Here is a 9802-nt window from a genome sequence, read left to right as displayed (position 1 = left end):
CATTGAGAGCATCAATGAAGGGGGAGCGATACCAGAAGAAAGCAACACTTCAGGGGGAGCTTCAAATTACAGGATCGACAAGGTAAGTCAGCTACGGTCTCTTCCTCCTGATAAGTTATTTCAGTTCGTAAGAAGATCTCAACAAAATAAAAATAAAAAATAAAAAAATAAAAAAAGAATATTTGAAAGATCGTGCATGTTCACATATTCAAAGTGTTAGAAGATATAATAGTTTAAATTGACATTTTAAATACCATAAGGGTCAAATTAGGAAAATATCACAGAAATATATTTCTAAGAAATTTTTGATTAATCTGGTAGGAAAAAATCTATTTTGGATTCCAAAATTATATTTAAATTAATTGTTTTCTTTTTGGGGCTTTCAGACATAAAATTAAATATTTACTTTTATTAAAAGACTTTGTCTAGAAGTGATTGTTGTTCCAATAACCAAGAAGGCCTAGTGCTTCGCCACAACCTGAAAGCCAATTGTTGAAATAAATGTTTAATTACTAACTATGAAGTATTTAATTGTTAACTAATGCTTTGAATGTCAAAATTTCTATTATAAATTAATTAGAAATTAATTTTTCAAAGAAAGATTACTTTATCACTTATTTGTAAGAAAGATTTTAAATTTTTTTGAATGTTAAATTTTTTTATTGTTCAGCAAAATTTATTTTTCTCTGAAAATATATTATATTCTCCGTTAAAGGAAATTTTTCAAATTTTTTTAACGTATTATTACTCTATGTTTTTTTTCATACTTTTGAATTTAGAAATTATCTCGAGAGATATTTCTCTCTATCTAATTTTTTTAAGCAATTTTTTTTTAAAAAAAACTTTATAGATCTAGTTTCTTTTAGTGTTTCCTTAGACTTTCTAAGTAGCATTTTAAAGTACACCATTTTTAATGTGATCAAAGAAGGAGTAGTGAAGATTAAGTCTAGGGGGAGTGTAGTATTTTTTTATATAATTTTTGTACTTACAAATATTTATAACTGTTATTTGTTTGTAATTTACCCTAACTTAACTTGGGGTTGCTCACATCAAAAAGGAAGAGATTGTTAGTACTCCAAGGTAGGTTTGATGTGATCAACCAAGTCAGCTAAGGTCCTGTTGTGGTTTAACCCTTGTGTCTAAGTGTGCAGGAACATAGGAGCACAGGAAGTCGAGAGAAAGATGCAGCTAGCAAGAAGGATGGCACGGGAGAGAGTCGACGGGCTCGGTGCTTCCGAGAGATAAGGTGCTGCGGAAGAGTACGAGGGCGGATAAGAAGGAGGCACGCGACGTTTTCGAGGGACGAGAAGCCAGAGCAGAAGGTTGCTCGAGCAGGCCGAAAAATAGGTTTGGGTGAGTCTTATTCCGGATGACCGAAATCACCCAAGTAAGCGAAACCGGAGCGGAAGATCCGAACCCAAACGAGCAGAACCGGAGTGAAAGACCCGGACCAAAAAGTCAACTAGAAATTGACTTTACTGGTCCGAGCATCCGGACCTAGTCCAGACGCCTAGACTAGTAATTTTATCCAAACGCGACGTGACATGTTCCGTTGTGATGGGGATAAAAGTTTATCCCCATCTAGGCACCTAGAACCCTTCCAGGCACTCCGACCAGGACTATAAATACAACTCTGGTCCCAAAAGGTCAGAACAACACTTGTAATTGATTCCTCTTTAGTTTTGTTCTGTAATTGAGTGCTTCAACTGCTGTAAGAAGTTTCTCCACATGAAGGAGTGAGTTTTAACTTTCTTGGATTAACAATCCTCTGATTGTAAATCAAGTAACCCTTTTATATCTCTTCTTTTTCAGTCTTTTATTTTTTTTTAATGCAAATGTTAGATTAATAAAATTGTAAAGTTAAAAAAAAAAAGAGTTTGTTTGTTATATAGGTTATTCATCTCTCTCTAATCGATAGTCAAGGGACCAACCGTTTGTATTCATACTGTAGTACTTTTGTTTAGTATGTTAGAGTTCTTAGAAGGTAGAATTGATTTGGTTTGTTCTTATTAGGTTTCTTTCTCCAGATGCGAGGATTTATAAATCCTAAATTGTTCGATATCTTTGTAAAAAAATGCTAAATTATTTTTATTTAATACAATATAATATTTAGTGATCGAATATAAATTGGACCGCTAAAATAGTAATAAAATTTTTAAATCATTAGTTATCGAATTTAAATTCAACCTCCAAAATTTTTTCCTAAATTCTAGAAACAAACATATTTTATTTATTTCATTTATTTGTATTATTTTTTTAAAAAAAATAGTTATCCTGATAAATAATATATTTAAAAGGTAATTTAAATATTTTCTAATTTAGAAACATTTTATTATTATTTATTCAAATTAATAACTATATTATTGATTTTGTCAGATAAGAAGGGTTGAGAGGAAGGCAAAGAGTGTGAGCAGATGAAAATAAAGTAATTTTATGTTTGAAAATTAATTTAACGATTGATTTTAAAATTTAATAGATTGCTAATTTAATGATCCATTTTAAAATTTATCATTAATTTACGGTGAAAAATTTAATCAGATTGCCAATTTAACGGTTAATTTTAATTGATAATGACCGAAAATTTAAACAATCTTTAATTTAACAATCAAAATTTATTATATTGTTAATTTATGACAAAAATTTTTATTAAATCGCTATGTAGCGATCGAGTATTATTTTGGTCGTTAATTATGACATTAATTCGGAGTTTAAATACGATCGTGAACTAGGACGTTAATCTGAATTGTCTTGTAGTGATTTTTTTTTTTGATAACTTAATTGTCTTCTCTTAATTAGCTATCAGATAAATCTAAAACTATGCTTATGCACTCTTTCATGTGCTTCAGCTTGATAAATTCTCATGCTTTACTGATTTGGTAAAAACATGTCGGCCTCCAAATTTACAATCTTCTGTTTGTAAACTTGATCTATAAGGAAATGAAAGTCTAAGAAGCTAATTTGATCTCCTTATTGTGAACTTAATCGGTAAGGAAATAGGAGTGATCATCAATATTCTTGCATCAAATTTGGAATCTGACCTTTTAAACTTTGTCTAGGCCCTTTGAATGGCGTCATCAATATATCTCTATATTGAAGATGCTCCAAAGTAAGAAGTTTTTTATCGCTACATTATACAACGAAATATATGTTTTGAGAGAGTAAGGAACAATAGCCTGCAGGGGTATTCCCCAAGGGTCACATGGCTAAGAAAGTCTATAATTGAACTAGGATGGAAGGCAGGATCAATAAGGGTCGACTTCCTGTTGCATCTGATTCCCGGCTACTCTTGATGTCGGACTTCAAACTCTCAGCTATGCCTGACTCCTAGCTAAGCTTGATCACCCGCTCCAGGGCGCCATCGATTTCGGGTGATCCTCAGATGAACAGTTGTGTACGCAGGCGTCATGACGAAAGTGAGGGAAATAAATGAGCAATGATGACCCTTTATGTTAGAGAACATGATAATGCTCATCAGTAATGGGGGAAATGTGGTAATGTTTGCGGATAATGTAGAGGATGTGGCAAAGTCTTCCAGCCCTATAAAAAGTAGGTGAATTCCATGGAAAAAGTAAGCACGCATAACTTTCCAAACTCTAATTTCTAGCAATTACTTTATTCTTCATCGACAGTTTACTATTGATGCAGGGAGCACCAGACGATAGAATCTGAGTTTAATTATGGCAAAGAGTTTAAAAGTTAAGTTATTTTATTATCAAACAAGTGTGGATAAGCTTGCAGGAAAGTCCTAAGTGCTCTTAGGTAAAAGTCCTAGTGGATTCTAGGTAGGTGGAAAACCTTAGGGCGAGGTAACCCTAGGCCCTAGAAGGTGGTAACCCTAGGTTATGGAAAACCCTAGGGAGAGGTAACCCTAGGTCCTAGGGAGTGGTAACCCCTAGGTTATGAAAAACCATAGGGGGAGGTAACCCTAAGTCCTAGGAGGTGGTAACCCCTAGGTCATCAAAGTTTTGGTGGGTTGAGCACTTTGGGTGAAATCCTAGAGTCGGGGACTCTAGATGAAAATCCTGGTGGTCACAAACCAAGTGAAAGTCTGGACGGGTCGTGGAGCAAACGTCCAGAATGAAGACCTGAAGTATCAAGCGTTGAGCAAAAGTCCAGTCGGTTTGGAGGACCGGTCTGGCAAAAGGTAACTCTCCTGAGAAGAGTAGGTGATGATACGTTCCCCCTTGAGGAAATAGCAGGCGTCAGTTCGACCTAAGGTCTCCAGAGGGAATTTAAAAGTCAGAAATGGGCAGTTCGAATGCTATCAAAAGTTATATATTTCTTTACTATTATTTGTTATTTGTCTAACTCTGTTTTGCAGGGAAACTAATATTTTATAGGTTGAAGTTTCGACCATGATCGGTCGACCAAATCGAGGATCGGTCGACCGAATCTCCTAGCAAGCAGAGTAGATTTCTAGCCAGCTTTTCAAGTTCGGCCGAAGGATCAGTCGACCGAACCTCGAGTTCAGTTGACCAAACCGAGGATAGGGATCGACGTGATTGAACCAAGTTGATTGGGTTAGCTAACGAGGTCAATGGGATCAGTCAACCATGTTGATACAGTCTGACCTGGATGTTGTTTTGATGTTGACACTGATTTAAGTTTCAATCAGATATTGAATTAACTCAGACAAATCAGGGTTGACTTAGTTGACCTGATTAATCTGATTGGGAAAAGTCCGAGCAAGGAGCTTGGCACGGGAGAAGTCCTGGTGAGTGAAGCCAGGCAATTGGAGAAGTCCTGGTGAGTGAAGCCAGGCAATTGGAGAAGTCCTGGTGAGTGAAGCCAGGCAATTGGAAAGTCCTGGTGAGTGAAACCAGGCAATTGGAAAGTCCTGGTGAGTGAAACCAGGCAATTGGAAAGTCCTGGTGAGTGAAGCCAGGCAAGGGAAAATCCAGATGGATCAAGGGTGATCGGACATCTGGTATTGGGAAGTCCAAGTATGGAAACTTGGCATGTATAGTCGGAGAAGAGCTCGGTAGCTCGGTCTCTGGACTGTCAGGATTAAGGGTAGCAAGCTTGGAAGCTTGCCTCTTAAATCACAGCCTTGGATCGGTCTGATGACCGATCCAGTGGCACAAGTGGCACGGGTGATCGGTCGGCAGACCGATCCAGTGACACTAAGTGTGTCCTGATCGGTCTACGGACCGATCAGTAAACACTCAGTAGCATACTGTGTTGTTACTGATCGGTCCGCCGACCGATCAGTGAGAACTCAGTAGCATACTGCGAATACTCAGTATGCTACTGTATCGATACTGACCGGTCTCGGGACCGGTCAGATTGATGCCTGATCGGTCCGGAGACCGATCAAGCTTGTGCGACCGATCAGGATAGTTCCTGATCGGTCCGCAGACCGATCAGTAACGATCGAAAAAGAGATTTGAACGTATGGATCGGTCTGCAGACCGATCCATACTATAGTCTGTTTTGCATGCACTTTCTCTGATTCTTTCTGATTCAAAGTTGCTTTTGCCTAAATATTTCTAACCATCTGCTGCAAGATTTTGAGGTGCAGGTTACTGGTAATTTGCAATTGGTTGATTTCAAATTGAGCTTCATTAGTAGAGGATACCAGAGAGACTTTTGCTATGTTCCACTGTAAACCTGTTAAAGCAGCAAAGTCGTGGCTGCGATCTGGCGGTGATCTGGCATCGATCAGCTCAACTCATGGTGATTGGGTGGAGCTCAGAGACACCAGTGAAGACCAGAATTCCATTGGTGTGAGCTCAGATGATCAGATGAGAAAGAAGCGTGATTGGCGATGCTATGGCTGGATGCAGAGATTTGCTGCAGTTTGGCAGGGATCCGTTGCGGGCGAAAGGCAGAGATGGCAGAGACATAAAAGGCTGGTTGAAGAGAGGGTTAAGTAGAAGTTTTTTTTGGAAAAAAAAAAAACACTCTCTGTCGATCAGTGCAAAAGCTTTGACGCTCGGGGCTGAGAAGCGGCTGTCTCGACTTGCTCTCTGTTTCACTGACCTTCGCGTGACTGTAAGCTTAATTTTCATTCTCCTAAGTCACCAAGCTCAGTAAGTCTTGTGCTATATTCTACATACCTGTTGAGATTTTGTTGAGAGGTCACTCCACCGAGAAGGAGAAAGTTCATAGCCGGGTGTTCACCGGGGTTGATCTACCGAAGATCGGCTTGTCCACCTTACGGACACCGAGGAGTAGGGGCAAGTTATCCCCGAACCTCGTAAACACTTGAGTCACTGTGGTTTGCTTTGTTTCTTCTCTTATTCTTATTCTGTTCTTAACTTGTTTTCCGCTGCGCTAACCACTCGTGTGAGTTTTATCTTTAAGTTTTAGCTTTTGAAGAGGCTATTCACCCCCCTCTAGCCATCCAAGATCCTAACAAGTGGTATCAGAGCTTGGAGCTCTTCATCCGGCTTAACAACCTAAGAGCAAAGAGATGGCCATGAGGGAAGGTTTTAGCACAAATCGACCACCTTACTTTGAAGGGGCAGATTTCCAGTACTGGAAGGGACGCATGGAGTATTACCTAAAGACGGACATTGCCATGTGGTTCTCAGTCAAGGAAGGCTACACACCACCAAGAGATGAGGAAGGTAAGGAGCTCGAATCGTCAAGGTGGTCTACCGAACAACTCCGCAAAGCACAAGCCGATGCCAAGGCCATGGTCACCTTGCAATGTGGAATCGCCAAGGACCAACTAGTCAAGGTAGGTCCTTTTACTAGTGCAAGAGATCTATGGAACAAGCTCATTGAGCTTCAAGAAGGGACTCGGGACTCTCGAATTGCCAAGAGAGACTTGTTCCTCAACCAACTCCAGAACCTCACCATGAAGGAAAATGAGAATGTAAGTGAACTTCATGGTAGGTTTAAAGAGATCATTAACGGTCTCCATTCCATAGATGAAAATGTAGAAAACCGCGATCTTGTAAGGTATGCACTTAAAGCTTTTCCTAGGAATGCCTTGTGGTCATCTATGGTAGATGCCTACAAGGTATCCAAGGATCTTTCAATTGTCAAGTTAGATGAATTTTTCTGTGAAATGGAATTACATGAACTTGCTAACAAAGGCCAAAAGGAGAAAGGTATTGCTCTTGTTGCAGGAGAAAGGAGCAAGGATGGGAGAAGAAAGAAGGAAAAGAAGAAAGAAAAGGAGATCTCCTCATCCACCTCTTCCTCCGAGTCCGATGACGAAGGCGAATCATCGTCATCAAGCGAAATGGCGAATTTCGTGAGGAGGATCATGAGAAGAAGCCGAAGATACAAAGGTAAACCTAATGATCCGAACATTGATAAATCTAACGTTACGTGCTATGAATGTAGTAAGAAAGGGCACTACCGAAGTGAGTGTCCTAAGCTCAAGAAGGAAGAACGAGCCAAGAAGAAGGAAGAACGAGCCAAGAAGAAAGAAGAAAGAAGCAAAAAGAAGAAGGCCCTTAAGGCCACTTGGGATGAGTCATCTTCAAGCTCATCCGAGGAAGAAGAGAAGAAGGAGAAGAGCACTCGCCATTTAGCACTCATGGCAAGGGAGGACTCCGGAAGCGATGGCAACTCAAGTGATGCTTCAAACGCGGCCTCATCATCCTCGGATGATGAAGAGGTAACCTCTTCTCATGTAGAAAAATGTTATAAGACTATTACTCATTTATCTACATTGCTTAAAAAATCGAAAACAGAAAATAAATTGTTAAAAGAAGAAGTAGAAATGCTAAAGGCTCTTAGGGAAGATGAGGTTGATGACCTCCATCTAGAGCTTCTTGAAAATGAGAACAAGGCTTTGAAGAGTGAGGTTGAGAAGCTCAAGAAAATGCTTGAGAAATTCTCAACTAGCTCTAAGACATTAGACATGATCTTAAATGCCCAAAGGGCAGTCTACAACAAAGCCGGGATAGGTTATCAACCCAAAGAATCGAGTTTTATCTCATTAGTGTCTAGGACCCAATACCATAGATCAAATGATTCTAGGGTTCATGGAACTAGGAAGGGTATGACCAAAGCATGGGTTCCTAGGTCACTTCTTGTAGATGCATTAGGTCCCAAGATTTGGGTACCTAAAACATCTATCTTTCGTATCTTGTAGGCATTGATCGAGGGGGAGCACCTATCAACTTGGTTTGTTGATAGTGGATGCTCCAAGCACATGACCGGGGACAAATCTCTATTTGCTTCTCTTCAAAACAAAAGTAGAGGTAATGTGTCCTTTGGTAACAATGGTAGTCTTAAGGTAATAGGAGTTGGAGACATTCATATATCCGAATGTCTTCATATCAAGAATGTCCTTCTAGTCAAGGGAATGACTTTTAATCTCCTAAGTGTCACCAATTGTGTGATACGGGTTACACAATTGAATTTCATTCAAGTCAATGTTTGGTTAAAAACATTGACACACTTGACACAGTACTAGTAGGCACAAGGGTAGACAATATTTATCAAGTATCATTTAAAAGTGCTACTAATGCTTTGATTAAGTGTTTCATGTCAAAAGAAGAAGAGTCTTGGCTATGGCATAGAAGGTTGGCACATGTAAACATGAAGAACATCCGGAAGCTAGCAAACAAAGGATTAGTGCGAGGCTTACCAAGCATCAAATATCAAAAGAACAAACTATGTGATGCATGTCAAAAGGGTAAGCAAACAAAAGCGGTTCATAAAGGTAAAAGCATTGTAAGTACTTCTACTCCGTTAGACTTATTGCACATGGACCTATTTGATTGCAGTAGTGTAATATCTTTGAATGGAAGTAGATATTGTCTTGTGATTATTGATGATTTCACTAGATATACTTGGACCTTCTTTTTGAAACATAAGGACCAAACCATAGATATTTTCATTTCTTTTTGTAGAAGAACGGAAAATGAAAAATCAACCACAATTAAAACCATCAGGAGTGATCATGGTGGTGAATTCCAAAACCATAGGTTTTTAGAGTTTTGTCAAGAGAAGGGTTATAGACATGAGTTCTCTACTCCGAGGACCCCACAGCAAAATGGGGTTGTGGAGAGAAAGAACCGAGTCCTACAGGAAGCTGCACGAAGCATGCTCAATGAGTACTCTTTGCCGAGCTACTTATGGGCCGAAGCTGTGAGTACAGCTTGCTATGTGCAAAATCGAGTCCTAATACACAGATTCTTAGGAAAGACCCCTCATGAACTTTGGTTTGGGAAACCACCTACAATTAAACATCTTAGGGTGTTTGGTTGTAAGGTGTTTATCTTAAACACAAAGGATCATCTTGGGAAGTTCACGGCTAAGGCTGATGAAGGGATACTGGTCGGGTATTCACTCACCAGCAAAGCCTATCGAGTCTACAACAGTAGGACTAAATTGATTGAAGAGTCCTCTGATGTAGCTTTTGAAGAAATCCCTAATTTAAATGATCAATCAAGGGATGTAGAACAAATTCAATTCAAACTTAGAAGGCTAAGTTTGAATGACCAAAACATCGAAAGAGTCGAAATTGACTCTGATAATGATGAGCAAGGACAACAAAGAACTCAGGTGGATCCATTGCCTGATATTGAGTCCTTGTCTGTGCCAAGTGAGACCACTCATGAGGCACCATCAGCACCAAGGCAGTCTAGGTTAGACACTAGTCACCCCCAAGACCAGATTGTGGGAGACATCCATCAAGGGGTTAGGACTAGGTCATTCTTTAGAAATGAGTCCAATGAGGTCGCTTTGATCTCAGAAATTGAACCTAGATTAATTGATGAGGCATTGCATGATCCTGAGTGGATCATAGCTATGCAAGACGAATTAGGTCAATTTGAAAGGAGCCAAGTATGGGACTTGGTTCCCAGACCTAAGAAGACCACCATTATTGGAA

This window comes from Zingiber officinale, chromosome 1B (assembly GCF_018446385.1).
Source record: "Zingiber officinale cultivar Zhangliang chromosome 1B, Zo_v1.1, whole genome shotgun sequence".
Classification (NCBI taxonomy): domain Eukaryota; kingdom Viridiplantae; phylum Streptophyta; class Magnoliopsida; order Zingiberales; family Zingiberaceae; genus Zingiber; species Zingiber officinale.
Note: the sequence above shows the minus strand (reverse complement) of the source record.